At 38.3% G+C, this 20,955-nt stretch overlaps 1 long non-coding RNA gene across 1 annotated transcript in view; it reads left to right on the forward strand.

Moving 5' to 3' along the window:
- Positions 1-20,301, forward strand: part of LOC131503723 (uncharacterized) — a 79,180-nt gene extending 58,879 nt beyond the window's left edge. Inside the window, exons 5-6 of the long non-coding RNA XR_009257543.1 lie at positions 957-1,165; positions 19,601-20,301. This is a non-coding gene — a long non-coding RNA (uncharacterized LOC131503723). The remainder of the gene's footprint in view (positions 1-956; positions 1,166-19,600) is intronic.
- The last annotated feature ends 654 nt before the right edge of the window (positions 20,302-20,955 follow it).

The raw sequence follows: 20,955 nt of genomic DNA on the forward strand, positions 1-20,955 counted from the left end.
ATGTCATACTGCATATGTGCAAATTCCTAGAAGTAGAATTGCTGTTTGAAGAATTTGTGCATTTAAAATCTTGAAGGATATTGCTAATTGCTCCCCATAGAAAAAAGTACCAATATATGCTTCCAATCACAGTGGAAGAGAGCACAGTACATTTTAGAAAAGCCATATATAAGAGACGAAAATGTGGGGAAAGTACAAAAATTAAATTGTAGCATAGTAGCATGTCCCAGTGAAGATGTTGATGGCTAACATTCATATATAGAGCTTACTGTGTACCAGGCCCTGTTATGGGCTCAGATTCATTAACTCAAAATGGGTCTGTAATTATTAGGTGATTTTACTTGAAGGACTTTAAATTGGTACATTGCCTAATAGTTATAGTAGCTGATATAAAAAAACATTTTGAATATCTCCTAAGTATCAGATATAGAGATAAACATAATAATTCTCTATTATTTAATCCTATGAGGTAGGTATTATCATCCTCATTTTTTTTTTTTTTTTTTTTGATGAGGAAACAAATTCAGGTTAAGTAATTTGCACAAGATATGCACTGGAATTAAAGAAGGCCTCTCTAACTTTCTGCTATACCACAATGGCTTGTGTGATTTGGAAGACTAATGATACTCAATTAAGAATTGAAATGGCATTTTCCTAAGGAAGAAGGTTATAAGTCCAATGGTATTGGACAAGGATGTCAAAATATATGTATTTTGAACTTGTCTGCAGAAATAGAAACCACCTGGTAACCAAAGGATATTTTCTGATGTAAAGATCTCAGCGATATCACTGCTCTCTCTCACTTAATGAAGGTCTTAGAGATAGATCTGTCATTATTACACATGATGACCCCATGTAAGAAGGAACAGATTTTAACCTCAGCATCATTTTAGAAATTGACAATTTAAGGAAAAGGAACATAAAGGAGTAGAACACAAGTTTCATTTTCATGTTAGGATATGCAGCTGAGCTGGGACACTATCAGTGACCAAAATTTGAGTCCTGTGGTTACTGCTGTGATGAAATCCTGTGGAAAAGGGAGTTTCACTTCCAGACACAGATTGACCACCAACAGAACCAAGAAGACCCATGCAATCTTCTGCTGGTTTTTCTCTACCAAAGACAATTGGCTGTGAACCTTTTGCCAGAAGCCAGGGATGGCAAGGTATACCTTCTGTGAGTTTGTGTTCAAAAGATGATAGTGCTGGGGCATTGGGAGTATCTTTTTAATAGGGGTATTTTGCATACTGAACCTCAGTGAGCAGTTCTAACACTATTAATTAGTTTAGTTCAATAATTACATACTGTGTTCTTGGCAATAGGAGAATATCTCCATGATGCATCAGCCGGAGGGTACATGAAATGTAAACTCTTGTCTTTATGTACTATATGCAGAGGAATATTTAGTCTAATGGTGTAGCTAAAAACACATACACATGAGAAGCCACAAGACATTCCTCCAACAAACGTTGCTCAGAATCTACTATGTGAAAGGCACTAAGCCAGTTCCTCAGAATACTAGGTTCACAGGAAGAGAGATATGGGTCCTTGCCCTCCTTATTTACAGTGTAGATGGGGAGACAGATGATTGAACAGTTACACCAAATGAGAATTACAGAAATAACTGCTACAAGTGTTCAGAGAGGTTATGCTATTGTAGGTTGATGGAAGAAAGCTTTAAGTAGAGGGTAGATATGGAAGTCAAAAATGCACATTACCAAATATTTTTATTATCTTTTTTCTGGATAGAAGAAATTTCCTAGTTAGAAGGTGGGTATGGAATCATAAGTGCTGCTAACCAAATATTTCCATCTTTCTTTTTTCTGGGCACATGGAGAATTATACTTTCCCACCCTCTTTGAAGTTAGGCCTGGCTGTTGTAACTTGCTTTGGCCAAAAAAAGCAAGATTGATATGTGTCACTTCTTTAAAAAAATTTTTTTTTACTTTTCATTTTAATTCTGGTACAGGTAACATACAGTGTCACATTAGTTTCAAGTGTACAATATAGTAATTTGACAATTCTATATATTACCCAGTGTTCATCATGATACACGTACTCTTAATCCCCTTCACCTGTTTCACCCACCACACCCCCCCCCCACTTCCCCTCTAGTAACTATCAGTTTGTTCTCTCTATTTAAGAGTCTCTTTTTTGTCTCTTTTTGCTTTGTTCATTTGTTTCTTAAATTCCTCATGAGTGGAATCATATGGTATTTGTCTTTCTCTGATTGACTTATTTCATTTAGCATTATATCCTCTAGATCCATCTATGCTGTTACAAATGGCAAGACTGCATTCTTTTTTTTCATGGCTGAGTAATATTCCATATTGTGTGTGTGTGTGTGTGTGTGTGTGTGTGTGTGTATGTATATATATATACCACTTCTTTATAGATACTTGGGCTGCTTCCATAGTTTGGCTATTCTAAATAATGCTGCAATAAACATGGAGGTGCACATATTTTTTGAATTAGTGTTTTCATATTCTTTGGACAAATACTTAGTAGTGAAATTACTGGATCATATGATAATTCTATTTTTAATTTTTTTGAGGAAACTCCATACTTTTTTTCACTGTGGCTATGATATGTGTCACTTCTTGCTTTAAACTTTAAAAGCCTCATGCTATTAACCACACCTTGTGGCATTGGTGTGCTGATCCTCATAGACACATGTGTTGAGAGAAAGCCTCTGTCAGTCATGGTCCCCAAAGGATCTAGTCTTGCTAAGGTGTACAATGCTGTGGTTTTAGCCCACTGAGATTCTGGAATTATGTGTTTTTGTAGCCCATTCTGACTATTCCATTCATTTACATTTTTTAATGAAGATTTATTGAGGAATTCTAAGCATTATGCTCAGGTGCTAAGAATAAATCATAGGAAAATACATATAAAGTTTTTTTTTCTTTTGTTTTTTCTTAATTTCTTAATGTTTATTTATTTTTGAGAGAGAGAGAGAGAGAGAGACAGAGTGCAAATGGGGGAGGGCAGAGAAAGAGGGAGACACAGAATCTGAAGCAGGCTCCAGGCTCTGAGCTGTCAGCACAGAGCCTGACATGGGGCTCGAACTCATAGACTGTGAGATCATGACCTGAGCCGAAGTCGGATGCTTAACTGAATGAGCCACTCAGGCGCCCCAAAGTTTTTTCTTCTTTTAGGGCTTATATTCTAGTTGCACGGAGGCTAGGAGATGAAACTGCAGGCTAATAACAAACAACTGAACAAGTAAAAACATAATTAGATTTTGATTACGATAACTCTTACTGTTGGTGAGATAGAGAATCCCTATTTAATAGGGACTGTTTTAGACAGGGTAGTCAAAAAATACTTCTCTGAAAAGGCGATATTAATAGCTAAAATCTGAAGGATGAGGAAGAATCAACATGAGAAAACCCAATGGAGAGTGTTCCTGAAGGAGAAAACAGCAAAAACATCTGAGCTCAAGAAAGAAGATGGCTTATGTGGACAATAAAAGACCAGTATGGTTTAAACAAGGTGTTTATAGGGAGGTGAATGTGGTACCAATTGAGATCAGAGAGTCAAGAGCCAGTGTGGTAGACTGCAGTGAGAAGTTTTGAATTTTAGTTGAGGTAAAAATGGAAGTTCGTTGCAATATTTTATGCAAGAGAGTGATGTCATTTATATGTTAAAAAGACCACTCTTCTCTGGGAGAAGGCTGAGTATGGATGCAGGAAGGCCACTTAGAGGACTGTTAAGACATTTCAGAAAAGTGACTTTGGGGACTTGGTTTAGGGTGGCAGCAGTGGAGATGGGGACAATTGGGCATATTCGAGATATATTTTGCTAGTATAACACACAGTATTTGTGGATGGATTGAATGTGGGTAGATATTAAGAATGGTGGCTAAAATTTTGGTTTGAGTTAATTAATAGTATCATTTCCTGAGAGAGGGAGAATTAAAGTAGAAATAAGAAGGAGATGGGAGAGGTGAACTAAGAGTTCTGTTTAGATAAGTGTAATGTGCATATTAGATATCCAAGTTAGGATACTAAGACAGAGCCTGGGGCTTAAAGTGAATGTTAAGCCTGGAGGGAAAAATAAGGAGTCCTCAGCAAACAGATAGCATCTAAAGCCATGTGTGTAGATGAAATAGATTAGGGAATGTTTGTGGATAGTAAGAGAAGAAGAGCCTAAGCCTGAGACCCCATGCGCTCCCAAATTTAGAGGCTGAGTAGAAGAGTCATGGCAGAAGACTGGGAATGAGTTACTCATGGGGTAAGAAAAAAAGTGGCAGTGTGGGGTGCTGGAAGCCAAGAGAAGAAAAATTAAGAAGGGAGGACATAATTGACTGCTACAAAGGGGTTGGTGAGATGAGAAGACTGATCTTTTCATTGATTTTGGCACAGAGCTGGTTCTTAGTAAATTGAACAGAGCAAATTCAGCGGAGCTGGATGCTAGATTGTATGGGGTTGAAGAAGGAATGAAGACAAAGTGAAAAAGTAGAGAAGTTGTAAAAGCCAGCAAGGAAATGGTCTGATTGATAGATGGTGGGTAGATGAGGTCCATGTGAGTCAATGGAGATTTTTTCTTTTATTTATTTTTACAGATAAGAGTTTCTAAAGCATGTTGTATGGTAATGGGGATGATTCAGGGAAGAGAAGGTAAAAGAGAGAGGGGAGGGAAGGAGGAAGAAGAGGAAGGAGGAGAAGGTGAAGACTCCAAGTACAAAGTGCTTGAGAGCATATAGAGGTATGAACACCAGCAGAAAAGAAGGCACTGACTTCGACCTCAGTGAATGATTAGAATTTGTGTGGGCAGAGAGAAGTGGAAACATCATTAGCACAGGTGTATTTGTGGTATTTAAGATGGCATTTTGGTGAAAAACAAATTAGTAGGATTGATTGATTAAAGCCATGGCTTTATTAGGGAAATAGTACAACTAAAATTGGAAATACCTAATACAACTGGAGACTCAGAAAGGAAGCTTACTCAGTGCAGGAGTCTGTGCTATCACTGCCTTGACAGGCATCTATCTGGCCTATGCTCAAGGTGAGGGTGGATTGCAAAGGCACTTACATCTGAACTAGCTTTGGGAATTCATTATTTAGGCCATGAGAATCCAGAGTGCATTTTAGAGCAGGGGGGCTTGATGAAAACAATATTTTAAGCAGGTTATCAAGGAAGGAGCATGTAGGAGGACTGAAGCAGGAAGGCTGTGGAGGTGGAGAGGCCAGGTGGGAGGTCTGTGGGACAGAGGCCAGCAGCCTGGTGGTACTGGGATTGCAGAGGAAGGGAAGCAATGTGGTGGATAACATTAAAGGCTATAAGGGGAAGCATTTAAGATGGTTGATATCTGGGAGGAAGTGTGAGGAAGGGGTGAGGGCATACATTTTTAAGCTTGGAGATGTTGTGAACAGAACAGGGTAAGTTAGAGATATGGAACTGAGTCTGGGGGGTAGTTCTCTTATGAGTGATTTTTGAGTCAGTGAGATTAGATGAATTTGTAGACAGAAAGTACGGACAGAGGAAAGCAGGGCATAGAGGAGAAAGAAGAATGAGGGAAGAAGACAAAAATGAACAGTGGAATAGAGAATTGAGCTTCAAGAAGAAAGCATTCCTTGGGATCAAATGCAACAAAGAGGCGATTCAGCTGGTGTTGATTGCTAATGCTGTACCTGCTTAGTTTCTGAAGTGTTCTCACAGTGTTTCATTTCATTTACAAGTTTTAGGTCTTCTTAGTAATTCTCAGAGGTAGGGAGAGGGTCAATATTCTTACTGTCAGAAAATATACTTGCTGAACATTGCATGGCAACTTCCACAGAGCTATGGGTCTCAAAATGAGGTCCCTAGTGCAGTGGCAGCAACCTCACCTGGGAACTTGAAAATGCAGATTGTTGGACCTCATTCCACACCTACTGAATCAGACACAGTGGGGTTGGGGCCCAGCAATCAGTGCTCTAACAGGTTTTCCAGGAAATTCTGTGGCACGCTAAATTTGGGAACCACCATCTTCCATATAACAAGCACATGGCAGAAGGAAGACAGATGCCAGAAGGTTAAGAAGTGAATGGGAAGTAAGAAAGGAAGGCAGCTGCACTGGTTACTTTCCCCAGCTAGGTCTGACCTCATTTCCTCCACTGGTGGTTGGAGGGTGCTCATTCAGGACCTCTGGGTTCTGCTTTTTCAGTACTATCTTGACTTTCAGTTGACCATAAATTGCTTTGGTAATGCGTTGATTCAGTACAATATTATTTGTGGGAGTAGGGATTTTTTTAATTAAAAATCAGATTTTGTTAGTGTAAGGAAGAACCATATATATATGTTCTCACAGTGCTTAACAATGGTGATCCACATTCCATGATTTCTTAGCAGGGACTCATTAACATCTCTGTGCATCTGTAAACTACAATGTCCAGGCATGGTTGTGCTATGGCTATTTAGGAGAAACATGACAACAGACTGATAGAGCAGTCTGAAGTAAGAAGTGCCTAAACAAGCATGCGATCTGCTCTTGGGGATATTTGATAGTCTTGAGGATCTTTGGGGAAAGTTGAAAAGTAGGACCTACGAGAGTTGGTTAATAAAAGATGACTGTTCATTTGGTACAGGTTAGTGAATTAGCATGGTGTTACTTCAAGGAGAGGAATTACAAAAACTTTTCCCTTTAACAATTGTGTTCTCTAAAGAAGAGGATAAGTATGTTGAATGTAAATGTTTTCTGTCTCTGTCCCTGTTTATCAGTAACGCTTTCCCTTGCCCCAGTGTCAAAATAGAGTTCACTTTTTGACTTAGATAACTGGCTACTGATCCATTGAACCCCACGTCCTCCTTGACCTTTCCTCCTTGGCATCAATGCACTTTCTAACTTTCTTGGCTCCTGGCTCTAGCTGGGAAGCTCCTTACCTCTTTAGGGTCTAACATGTCTGTGTTCTCTCTCCTTAAGGACATGATTCTTCATCACTTAGGCTTAATGTCTTTGGGTGTTGTGTATGGCTCAAGGAAGGAAGTAAACAGATTCTGAAGGTGCCATGTCTGTGTACCAGTTGTTTTTCCTTCTTCTATTTTGGTCAGGCATGTCTTCCATAGTCCAAGGGGTCAGTCAGGGTAGGAAACACCACATTTCCTAGTCCTCAAATAACTCCTGCCTGAGAGAATTCTTGATTGACTTTATAGAAAAAAAAAAAAAACGCAAAAAATGCTTTTGGCAATCTGCAGTAGGACAGATGGAAATGTGCCTGGCAGCGTTTGATGTTCTAGGATGAAGTTTCCATCATCTTTTGTCTAGTCACAGAAGGTACTTTGGAGTAAGGAAAGTAAAACTGAGTTTGATGTGGGCTCATTTGGCTAGATATATGCTAGTCGGACATGTAAGTTTTTGGCATGGGTGTCTAGTGTTTTCTGCAGTGAATGGGGAACTGAGTGAGCATTTGATGAAGAAAACATAAGACCTCAACAATTGCAGCAATGGAAAGAAAACATTAAAATAGGAAATTAAAATCCACACATGTGTCTGTAAGTATCTGTAAGTGTAGACAAAAACATGTTTATGGGCCAGACTAGAGCAAACTTAAGGAGAGATCTAGGTTAGATCAACTAAACAATTGAATACAATTGGCAAGTTTACTGAGCTTAGGAGCTGAGCAAAGGTGTTCTGCAGTTTGTATTTTTGATGTGTGTTGTTAATTAATTAAATGCATGCAGCCTTCCTGTGAAGTGAGTCAGTGTTCCTCATTTCACGTGTGAGGAAACAAGGGCAGGAAGGATAAATGACTTGCCATTTTGCCAACCAGTAGCATCACCCTAGCCATATTGCTAGAATTTCCAGTGGGGTTTCAAAGAAAGACCTTAATTTCAAATTAGTCTGGGTTCATGTAAGGCCACTGAAATGAAATTTTCATGTCTGTGAAGTCACTCACTTGGTCCTGCCTCAGAGGTAGATAATGGTCAGTAAGAGTCTACTTGGAAGGTGTGGAGATTTTAAGTGCTTCTCATTGTGACTTAAATTAGCACTTGTCTTGCTTTCTTAGTATAAACTTGCCATCCCTGAGTGCCACTTATGTGCTATACAGAACAAAGAGCAAGCTTGCTGGAAAATTAATTAATTCAATAATTGGTGGCAAAGGACCTTGAAAGTTTGCCAGACCAGCAGCCCAGTGTGATTTGTAGCAACAGAACAGAAAAATACCTGAGGAATGAGTTTCATGTTTATTTTTTGGGCACAGTAATGATCAGCAATGAGGGAAAGGGGTCAGTGAAAGTAAATGTTATGGATTCAGTTATTCTCTTACATGACGGGAGTTCTCTGTGTGGAGTAACCCCCTACACAAGATGGAGCACTTGGTGTGTTGGTAGAGGAGCAAACTAAACAGATTGTTACAGGGCAACTAACTGTGCTTTGGAGGACTGAATCAATCCACATGATTAGTGAAGTCAGTGTGCCTCCTTAAGCAAACTGTGCAGAGAGGGCACAGAAACCACAGAGTCTGAAAATGGAAACAGGGTTTAGGAAACAGCCAGGATTTTGAAGGATAAAATGTTACCTATGGGCAGTAGTGGTGGGGTGGCTGGGAAGGAGGAGAATGAAAGTCCAGTATTAGGTTAGAGAGAGGTCCTCCTGGAAGATAGGAACGTTTAGGCTAGCGGGCGGTGGAAGATTCCGGTTGTGTGCTTCATTTCACAATCTGTAAATAGATTATTACTCTTGCATTTTGCCAGTGGGAAAGGGAACTAATTAATTAGAGGAACAGGGGATCTTACAGTATTGGGACACTTTGAATTTCAACGGAGAAGTTGTTGAAGTGTTTCAGAATGAGTCAGAAGGAGCTAAATGTTTAGGGGTGCATGGGTTGTGAGTGTATGATTCATAAGGGGAATTTTGTGTGCTAAAAATATCATTGAGTAAGTGGGCTTTCCATTTTTTTTCTTTTAAACAGCAAAACTCTAATATGATGTGATTATATTCAGGAAGCTATGTTTTAAAAATCTGAAACTTAAATAATTTTGTAGATAAATTTTAGTATGGTAATTTCTTATAATGACCTTTCTTAAATGAATCTTGATAAAAATATCAGCAGGTGTTGAATGGCTGCATGAAAAAGATCATGTCAAGTTCTTAAGGGGCCTCAGAAAGAATATTTATAAATATAAATATTTATAAATATAAATTATTTATATAAATATAAATATATATTTCTAATCTAAAGCCCTACTTTCAAGGTATATCAAAATACCCAAAGATTGTTGTACTCTTTCTTTCTCTAAACTCTTTCTGGGGGCCTGTTTTTATAGGAATAATCCAAATTGGAAAAAGTCAATGTGCAAAGATATTGATTAACATATTTACAATAGTGACATAGGAAAAACGTTGGAAATTACAACAATACCCATTTGATAAAGCATGCTATTTATGTTCAAATAACATTAATAAAATGATGGCAATGCAGGCTGTATGAGGAATATGGAAAAAAGTATGTAAACTTACGTTACATGGAAAGATTAAAATAATAATAACTAACATTTACTTAGCATCTATTAGGTATTATCTCTGTTTTAAGTCTTTTAAATGTTTTAACTCACTTGATTATCACAACAATCTTAAATGGTGGGTATTATTATCACCCTCATTTTGCAAATGAAAGAACTAAGAAAGGTTATGTAATTTTCCAAGGTTACACAGCTAGAAAGAAGTAGAGCCAATTGGCCCCAGAGACAGGCATAGAACTGTGTCTACCGTATGATTAAAACTATTTATAAAGCATATATGAAGAGAGGATATGTTCATTTTCAAGAGTGAAAACACTTCTTATATATAACCATATTTCTACAGGGCGGTTAGCTTCTGTGGTTGTCTACTTAACTAGCCATGTAAATGAACATGATCTTATTAAGGCTCAAAGTACTGAATGGGATGTGTGGCTCCTTTTGGGAACACATTGGAGTTCTTTTTCTGGCACTGTGTGGGTAACCTGCAGTAATAGTGTTAGCTATAGCTCACCATTTCTTTTACTCTCTGTGAATCTGGTTACACACAATTGGAGGCCAGAAGAGGTGGCTGATGTTGGTGTAGATAGAGCTAAATACAACTCTGCCAGGTGCTACTACTCTTGGAGCACATTGTGGATGCTAATTTCAGACTCATATGAGGCTATCTTATAATATTATTACGTGACATTTGATTGCTATTTACAGTTCACCCATCGTTTTCATCATCTCATTTGATCTTCGCAAAAAGATTTCCTTTATTTTGCAGATGAAGAAAGTGAGATTCAAAGATAACTCAAATTGCAAAGCCTGAATCCAAACCCTACTATTCTACTCTTTTGCACAAAGATGTCATCATACTATATATACCTCACAGTCCTGTATATATGTATGTATCTGTCATCTATCTCACTTCTCTGTAACTTGCTCTTCTCACTTAATACTATATCATATACCTCTCTCCAAGCTAAGATGTAAATCTGACTTGTTCTTTGAGTAGCTGCATAATAACCTGTCCCATATGGATGCATCGTGGTCTGTTCAACCATTCCATTCTTGTGGACGTGAAGGTGGTTGCAAGTTTTGGCCATCACGAACACAACTGCAATAAACATCCTAGTATGTATGTCCTCATGTGCTGGTACTTTAATTTTTACAGGGTTGATTCCCAGAAGTAAATTTGCTGAGTCAAAGGATATGTGCTTTTAAATTTTTAATATATCGTGTCAGATTCCTCTCCAAAAGGCTGGGTCAAACACTTTTCCGCTATGATGTCTGGAAGTGCCTGCTTGTCTGCACCCTCATCAGTGCTGGGAGTTGTCACTCTAGTCTCTTACAGAAGAAACCCTGACTATAAGTCTAGGCCTCTGTCTTTTCAATTAAGATGTCTCAAATACAGAGACTTTGGGAAGATTTTTAAGAAATAATTAATTATCTTTAGGAGATTATTCACAATCTAATAGGCTTGGGTGCTGCTTTTGGCCTCAGCCATTGCTTTGTTATATGCACAACATATCAATAAATAATAACCATTACGGTCGAACATTAGAGTTGACAGTGTAGTAACTTATGAACAAATCTCCTCATTAGCAGCACTATTATTTCGTTGTTTGCAGCAATCTAGTAGTCACAGCCAAGTTGAAACAAGAGCCATTATGTATGTAAGACATTTTTAGCTCATTTACTCTGAACTCACTTTGCATACAAGAGCACTTGGCCCGCACCATATGGTGTAATGTCAGAACGAAGTGCTATTGGAAGTAAGGAGGAATAGGACCTCTGTGATGTGAGGGTGCATTGTCATGTACTTGGACTCTTGTGGCTTGAGAACTGAGTTAACAATTGTTTCTGAATAGATTCAGATTTTAATTCCATCTGATTGACCCACATAGTTTCTTGGTGTTGAAATGGAGGGGCTACGGTCCTAATATATTTACTTATGTAGGTCTGTGTTTGTTGATTACTCCCAAGCTAGTATTGTGACATTGTATCACTAGACTTAATTTCCCTTTTTAAAAATTCTTGTCGTTATCTCACAAGCTGAGGTTGGAGAGTTCATTAATTTGAGTGCCGGATTGGGTAGCCTTTAGCTGGCTGGCAACCATTTCCTTTTTTTCTAGTAATGGCAGGCACTTTGATTTTACTCCGGGGAACCTCCCTCCCCAGAACCTCCCTCCTTCACTCCAAGGATGAGGCTTATATCTAATATATCCTCCCTTGGTGTATGGTTTGTTCAGGGAGGAGCATGTAACCTAGTCCTGGACCATTGTCTGGACAACGACACTCAATTCTGAGACACTAGTTAGGATTAGAGGGAAAAGACAATCCCTCTCTTCAGTGATTGCTAGCTCTGAGCTGAGGTCAGTCTGAACTACAAATCTCTGAGAGGATGGAGTCTACCTGAGAACGAAGCCAACTCAGAGGTCTGCCAAGAGGTAGAAAGAAGTTGAGTCCTGAGGATACATTTGAGCTTCTGGTTCAGGGTTCTCTGGACTGTACCATTTTGTTAGCCAATAGTTTCCCTCCCTTTTCTTATTTTTAACTTTACCCTTTTTGAGTTAAACAATGCTTTTTCTTGTATCCAGTTGCATCCTAACTGATTTAGGTTTTTAAATTGTTTTGATTTTTCTACTGCATATATATATATATATATATATGTGTGTGTGTGTATACACACATTTTTTTTTTTTTTTTTTTTTTTTTTGAGAGCGAGTGAGCATGTGTAGGGGAAGAGGGAAGGGGAGAGAGAGAATCTCAAGCAGGCTCCATGCTGGGTGCAGACACAGGGCTTGATTTCACTAGTGTGAGATCTGAGCTGAAATGAAGAGTTGGATGCTTAACTGACTAAGCCACCCAGGCGCCCCAGCAAAGATATTTTAAAGTGACTTCTAATGCAAAGTATTAATTAGATTTAAAAAGGAAACATAGATGCTGAGAGATGAGCTTTTCTTTAGCAGTTCAACAAATATAAAAAGTTAGTCTCTCTTATTTTTCTAGTGAGTTTGTTTAGTATGTTTTTAGGTCAGATGTTGGCATCTGAGTTCCCTTCCTCCTTGGTCAAAGTTAACAATTTTGTGGGATTTTTTAATGTTTTTAGTTCTTCAGATAATAGCATACAGAAGCTTATTACCCCAGCATGTTAAATATTGCCCCAGGGGCTGAGAATACTGCAAAAGCTACTGTTAGTGCTAACTGAAGCCGGGTTCCTTCTTTGGGGAACCATTTATGTGAATCACAAATGATTTCTTAGCTTGTATTTTACTGATTCTTGTTCCAGGCACCTAAGGCAGCTTTAGAAATTAATATTCTCTCCTCTGAGCTGAGATAGATCATATGTTAATTGTCTTAGAAGAGTCAATAACACTGTCTAATTGTTTTAGAAATAACATGTAAAGGTGGGTAGGGAAACACAGCATATTTTCCCCCAAAACAGAGCTAGGGGAGGGCAAGTCATTCTCTGTTTAAAGCCCAATCTGAAAAATATTTTTCTCAACAAAAGGATCTGCAAAACAAAACAAAAGTTTCTCCAACAGTCTCAGAGTGGCCAAACATGGGGGCAAGACTGGGAGTCCCCTGAAGTAGGGACATGCAGAGAGCACAATAGGATGGAGGCACACTGAAAGAGGCATCTTTTCTGAGTTGGAACTCTAAAAAAAGGAAATACTGGAGGAAGAAAACATTCTTAGAGATACCATTGCTGTAAACGCCACACTTAAATTATGTCCCATACAAGGTAAAAAGAAAGACTAAAAATTATCTAGAATTAACCATAATGGAACTTGCATGAGGAAATGACACTCCAGAGCATAGGACACGGGCATGACAAGGACAGTGTGGAGCACACAGAATATGATGGACAGTGTAAGGTGAGACCTAGACGGGAACTTTAGAGCAGACACGTTTCTCTCATCCCTTCCTGGCTGAGTTTTCACCAATTACTTTTTTTTATTAAAAAATTTTTTTAAACGTTTATTTTTTGAGAGACAGAACATGAGTGAGGGAGGGGCAGAGAGAGAGAGAGACACAGAATCCGAAGCAGGCTCTAGACTGAGCAGTCAGCACAGAGCCCGATGTGGGGCTCAAACCTACAAACCTTGAGATCATGACCTTAGCTAAAGTTGGACGCTCAACCGACTGAGCCACCCAAGTGCCCCAGAGTCTTCACCAATTATTACTGAGTGGAGTTGATGAAGAAAAAGTATTTGTAGAGTGAGTACTAGTGGCCATATACTATTGGTAGTCCAAGGTCAGATGAATTTTATATTTGCTTTGTATAATTTTTGCTTATGTTAAATGTATATAGAGCACTGCTCATGGTTCTTATTCCACAGAAAGAAATCTCTCATTGTAGGTAATCATCTGTAGTTTCCATGAAGTCTTCAGCCTGGTACACCTCTCCTGAGTGATGCCCAGTGTGGGTGAAAAAGAGGAGTGCATCCTTGGTGAAATCATGCTCTTGTTGGGGTGAATTCCATATTTCGCTATCTGGGCCATCTTCCCATGTAGTGTATTCAAGGAGGTTTGAGGCTTCCAGTCATACTTTTTCTCTCCAAAGCCACAGACCTAGGCATATACCATGCCAAACCTGTGGATATTCTTTTTAATAGCTTAACCTATTGGTGCAAAGAAGTCTCCGCAGTGGTATCTCTGCATCTCACCTATTCATCTGGCTCTGTTCTTTTTTCTTTTCCTTCGATATTTTTTTTTGTGTGTGTGGTAAAAGACACAGAACATAAAATTTACCATGTTAGCCAATTTTAAGTGTTCAGTTCAAAGATATTTAATATTTTTATAGCGTTGTGCAATCATCACCACTATCTGTAAGTAGCTCTTTTTATCTTGTAAAACTGAAACTGCATACCCATTAAACAATAACTCCCCATTTCTCCCTGCCTCCAGCTCCTGGCAACTACCATTCTTTCTGTTTCTATGAGTTTTTTGTTTGGCTCTTCTCTTGATAACATTTTAGCTGGTCAGGGAAACTAGGAGGTGAGGGAAGGTGGTCAAAATAAGGAACTGTAGGAGATACAACGAGGAAGGATGGGACCTGTACTTTGTTAAGCATCCAACAGAGTTAATTATAGGATCTTGCACAAGTTCCTTGACCACACTGTCCTCAATTTCCTCATTTGTAAACAGGGATAATAACAATACTTTACCACATAAGATTTTTATGATGAAGAAAGTATTTTCCATGTAAAATATACAGAGCAGTACCTAGCATATACTAAGTAAGCACTAAATAAATTTTAGTGATAGTGATGATGATGATGCTCTCTCATTAGGGTAATTAACATTGGTCGAATTAGCCAAGTCAAACAGAATATGAAGTTATAGCTGACACAACCCTACCACGTTCTGTGGAAATAGAAATTCAGTTGTGAAGATGGTTTGGTTGTTCAAATGGCCTATATGCTATTTCATGTTTATGCCAGCTCATTCACATTGTGTAGACTTGCAATGTTATTTTTTGTTGAAAGCAACTTATGATAATGTGAAGGATACAAATAAATCAACATTTCTCTTGTGGGAGGAAACCCATATGTCTATCATTTAGGTCAACGATCATGTTAGTGACTACACCATTACGTGGAAAGTATTGGCTATTACCAGAGAAAGTATCCAAGGAGCTATGATAAAACTGCTGTTAGAGAAATTGGCATTTTCTTTGCATATGGAATCACTGCTTACAACTTGGGCTTTGAATAGCTCAAGAGATGATATGGCTTGAGATTGAAAGGCCAAACTGAGCCTGTACTAACTTATGCTCCACTTGTGCTTTGCAGACAGTGGCTGCAGCATTTTTTAATTCCACTCCTACCTTGATGCTGTTGCTTGTTTCCATGACACTAGTTCTGGGAATGGCACCAGGCACATTCAGCATCTGCAAGTGATGGATTAGATAGTAATTGATGTGTGTTACGAAACTCACATCTGGGCCTTCCACCAACTGAGAGTCAGTTTGATTTGATCTGGCAAAAGGAGTTTCAAAGCATTTGGTTTTTAAATTATAGTGATTTATAGAAAAGTGCCCCTTAAGATGACTATCAGCTGGTAGCAGGTTGAGTTCCCAGAAAAAGTGTGCATTCTTTGTCCTGATTTGTCCAAATGGCAAACCCACTAGGGCACTCCTCTTCAACATGGCCTCCTGGGGCTATCTCTTCCTTTTGTTGAATCTGCTGCCTACAGATAGGATTGCTGATGTTAAGATTGTAGCACACTGTGCTGTGTTTATTTTGTTTCCTGGATAATACTTGGATTACCAAAACTGTGGGAAAAAAGTACTCTGATGATAAAGATGGACTTTAAAAAATCTTCATAAATTTATGTGAACAGTTTTTATTTCAATTCAAAGTAGTGTTTGCCCTACAAAAAGTATCATGCCTTAAATTCTGTTTTCCTACATTTCTCTCATTCTGTCATGTTATCTCCCGAATATACAACCTATAAGAATTGAATATCTTTCTTCTCTCTCAAGCCCCCCTTCCCTAGCAAAACCTGCAGAAATCTACTATCAGCCATTTATTCATGTTTTTGAATTTCACCTTAGGATGATTAAGTTTCTGTCCATATTTAACCTTTTCTGGGTATTTGTACTTTAGGCTTTTTATTTGTAGTTTGGAAATGAAAGGTTCTTCTCCTCTGTTAAAGGAATTTCAAGCATCACTGAGCAGCAAGAGAATCTTTCTGGAACTGGGTAATACAGGTTTTTGATATTCTAGATCTTATAAGACAGGTGCTGGAGGTAAACATGATTTAATCACACTGGAGGCATCTGAAAGAGAATTATCAGGAATCACCTTCTACTCAGCTATGGCTGCTGGAAGCTTGTGCTGGATGAGGAATGGTCATTAGGTATAGGTCTTCTATATAGACTCCCAGAGAAGTGCTTCTCAAACTTTAATGTGCATATGAATCATCTGGTACCTTTTTCAAATATTGAATTTAGTAGATTTGGCATGAGATCTGAGATTCTACATATCTGGATTCATCTCATGTGATGCTAATGTGGTTGGTCCCTAGACCACACCGTTAGAGTAGCAAGGGTGTGGAGGGTTCTACTTTTGCAAATCTTCTTCATTGTCTCTTCTTGACCTTATTCTCCTTTTCCTGAGATTAAGTTTGTATAGGAATACATTATGGCATCTTTAATATTATTGTTACTAGTAATTGTAACATTCCATAAGATAATTCCTTTAAAATAACCAAATAGCAAATGGCAAATTATTCATTCAAAAATATTTATTAGGCACTCACCTAATACCTAGTGTGCTAGGTATTTTTCTAAATACTGAGCATATAGGAGTGAACAAGACAAAACCCTATCCTCATGGAGCTTTCATAAACAACTATCAACTAATAAATATACAAAAGCATGCCAGATGGAGGTAGTGCTATACAGAAAAATAAGTCAGAATGATTGGATAGAGAGTGAGGGGGTAAGAGTGGGGAAGATGTAGGTCTATGGTAGGGTTATTTCCCTTCTCTTCAAACTAGAATAAGGGTTAAACTATTAAATTAATTATTTAAAAAGCTTGTATTTAATTCAAACACTGGAAACCCAAAGAAAGATTTACTGAATGAAAACAGTAAGTTGTATTTCCTCACTGCCAAAAATTTTGAGTTGCAAATGCAATGTACATCAAATTACATGATTCTCCCTAGGAGTAAACCATTCACCACCTGATATGTGGACTCTATCAGGCTACTAAGGCACCACTTTATATTTCCCATCGGCACTTCTAAGTACTCTAGAACATTAATGACTTCTGAAAAACAAATTAACAAATCTTTTTTAAAAAGGCTTAATATCAAGAACCTACATAGAATAGAACCACATGAATGTAGTCAACTGATCTTTGACAAAGGAAGAGTGGAACAAATATAGTCTTCTTCTTCTTCTTCTTCTACTTCTAGAATTTCTTTCTTTCTTATTTTTTTTTAAATAATTTATTGTCAAGTTGGCTAACATACAGTGTATACAGTGTAGTCTTGGCTTTGGGAGTAGATTCCATGATTCATCACTTACATACAACACCCAGTGCTCATCCCAATAAGTGCCCTCCTCAATGCCCACCACCCATCTTCCCTGTTCCCCAAACCCCCCACCCCATCAACCCTCAGTTTGTTCTCTGTATTTAAGAGTGAGCAAAGATAGTCTTCTAACAAATAGTAATGGAACAACTAGACATCCACATGACATCCACATGCAAAAAAATAAATTGACACACAGACCTTACACTACTTCACAAAAATTAACTCAACATGGTTCATAGATCTAAATATAAGAAGAAAAATTGCAAAAATCCTAGAAGTAACATAGGAGACAACCTAGATGAGACTGAGTATGGTGATGACTTTATATATAATACCAAAGGTATGATCCATGAAATATAGAATTGAAAGCTGTATTTCATTAAAATGGAAACATTATGTTCCGTAAAAGGCAATATGAAGAGGATGGGAAGACAATCCACAGAATGGGAGAAAATAGTACAAAAGATACATCTGATAAAGGACTGTTATCCAAAATATATAAACTCAAAAACAAGAAACCAAAAACCTGATTAGAAATTGGGCCAAAGAGGGGTGCCTGGGTGGCTCAGCTGGTTAGGCATCTGACTTCGGCTCAGGTCATGATCTCATAGTTCATGAGTTCGAGCCCATGTCAAGTTCTGTGCTGACAGCTCAGAGCCTGGAACTTCCTTCGGATTCTGTGTCTCCCTTTCTCTCTGCACCTTTCCCTCTCATGCTCTGTCTCTCTCTTGCTCTCTCAAAAATAAATAAAAATTTGAAATAAATTGGGCCAAAGATCTAAAAGACACTTCACCAAAGGAGATATACAGGTGGTAAATAAAAATATCAAAAGATGCTTCACATCATATGCAAATTAAAACAGTGTGATACCACTATGTACTTATCAAAATGGTCAAAACCAGATCACTGACAATACCAAATGCTGGTGAGGATATAGAACAAAAGGAACTCTAATTCATTACTGATGGGATTGCAAAATGGTACAGTTACTTTGGAGGGCAGTGTGGGGGTTTCTTACAAAATGAAACATATTCTTGTCATTGAATCCAACCATCATGCTCCTTGGTATTTACCCAAAGGAGTTGAAAACATGTCTTCACAAAAACGTGTACATCAATGTCTATAGTAGTTGTATCCATAATTTCCCAACTTGGAAGCAACCAAGATGTCCTTCAGTAGGTGAATGGATAAACAGCTATTTCACATCCAGACAATGGAATATTATTCAGTGCTAAAAAGAAATGGAACTATTAAACCATGAAAAGACACAGGAATCTTACATGCATATTACTAAGTGAAAAAAACAATCTGAAAAGCCTACATACTATATGATTCCAACCGTGTGACATTCTGGAAAAGGCAAAACCGTAGAGACAGTAAGATCAGTGGTTGACTGGTGTGGGGAAAGGGGGAGAGGGATGAATAGGCAGTCCACAGAGGATTTTTAGGGGGATGAAAGTACTCTGAATGATACTCTAATGATGGGTACTTGTTGTTATACATTTGTCCAAACCCATAGAATGTACAACACGAAGAGTGAACCTTAAGATGAACTCTGGACTCTGAGTGAGTGTGATGTGTGTGTGTGTGTGTGTGTGTGTGTAGGTCCCTCAGTGTAACAAATGCACCACTCTGGTGGGGGGTATTGGTAAGGGGGGAGGCTATGTAAGTGTGGGGACAGGGGTTACACAGGAAATCTCTGTACCTCTTCTCAGTTTTGCTGGGAACCCAGAACAGCTCTAGAAAAAAAAAAAGACCCTATTTCATCCCTTTCCTCACTTCACTGATCAGAGGCTCTGATATTCTGATATGCTGCCTTCAGTATTTCCAACAAGCCCAACCTCCTGGCTTTATAGATGAGGATCCTGAGGTGGAAAGGGTGGGAGCTTAATGGCCCGAACTCCACTGGAGATCTGTAGGACCTGGGACCTGGAATGTCTCTCTAAATTGGCAGCTTCCTTGTCTCCTCCTGCACTGTTGCCTCAGGCAAGGCGTGCTTCAATGGATAGAATTGCATAGAGTTTTAAACACAATGCTTAAAACCTTTCAGGGAAAAGATCAAACAAGTATGCTAATTCAGCCCCCTCCTCCTTTTTTTCTCTCCAAAACTCTGATCAAATAGTGTGGATTCCTAGCCTGTCTGTACAGGGTCTACGCCAGAGCATCTGTACTTGGTTGGAGCAGAGTTCAGGAAATATCAACAACAACAATAAATCGGCATCTTTGAAGTCAATATCTTTTTTGAAAACTAGAATTGATGATGGCGTGATGTGGCCAGTATGTCTGGTCAAAACACAAGTGTTCCCTCAGAGAAAAGCAGCTGGAACTATAAAACGCACTTTTGAAAAAGAAAAAAAAACAAAGAATGAAATAACTTCTGAGCAAGTTTTCCACGGCAAGAATACTTAATTTGTGGCATCACTCTAAAAATTAGCAAATTAAGAACGCTTGTTTACATTTAAAAACCAGAACTGATGATACTGACATTAAATAAGCACTTTGGGCGCAGGTTGTTGAATGGGTGGGTTGCTGGAGCGCTGGCAATCCCAGTGTGAGCTTTCCGCCCTTGGGCTGTCCAATTACACTGGCAAACAAGATAGGTAAGAAGCAAGCAAAAGCCATCTGGGCAATATGTCTTCTTAATTTAAGGTTGGTTTTTGTTTGTTTTGTAATTCTAACCTCTAGTTTTACCTTTATTTGATCCTTCAGCTAGGGAACGTGAATTGGTTTGGGTTTGTCCTTGTTTGAAATCTATGTACATAGAACAAAGAAAATTAATGTAGAAAGAGTATTTCCTGTTACTGAAGGTTTCTTTTCTCTCTCTCCCTTTCTCTCTCTTTCTCTCTCTCTTTCTTTCTTTCTTTCTTTCTTCCTTTCTTTCCTTCTTTCAATAGCAAATCTCTCTTGTAATTATTCACTGATCATTTCAGAAGCATCGTGTGAATTATACCAATGGTAATTCCTTTAGAAAGATAAAATTTTTAGGTTTTTGCCAATTGAAGTATTCAGTGTAAAAACAGATTTCTCCAAATGTAGCAAATTGTTGGTTCATTTACTAACCATGTTTGTTTCATGTATTTGCATTTGCCAGACAAACACTGAGAATATATATTTTAATTTTATTGCAAAACTACCATTTCAAGGCATACCGTGAAATTATAATTTATGTTCCTGAGATTTTTGTAGTTTTAGAATGATCATTTCAATTTAGCCCTGGGTACCTTATACCATTATGCTAGGAACACTTCCAGTTTAAACATATATAATTTATTTTTAACAGATTTTGCTTGGAGTACACAAATGAAATGTAACAGTCATTACAGAGATTGTCTTGGTTCATTTACTAAACATGAATCCATGTTCTCTATTTCCCTTGTTCTGTGCATGACTCCCTGGCTGGGCTTCTATTCCCTGCTTTGATGCAAATTGCAGATTGAAGGGGACTCTGAGCATGAAGTCCCTTTTAGGTGACATTCT

Source organism: Neofelis nebulosa, chromosome 2 (genome assembly GCF_028018385.1).
Source record: "Neofelis nebulosa isolate mNeoNeb1 chromosome 2, mNeoNeb1.pri, whole genome shotgun sequence".
NCBI classification, from domain to species: Eukaryota; Metazoa; Chordata; class Mammalia; order Carnivora; family Felidae; genus Neofelis; species Neofelis nebulosa.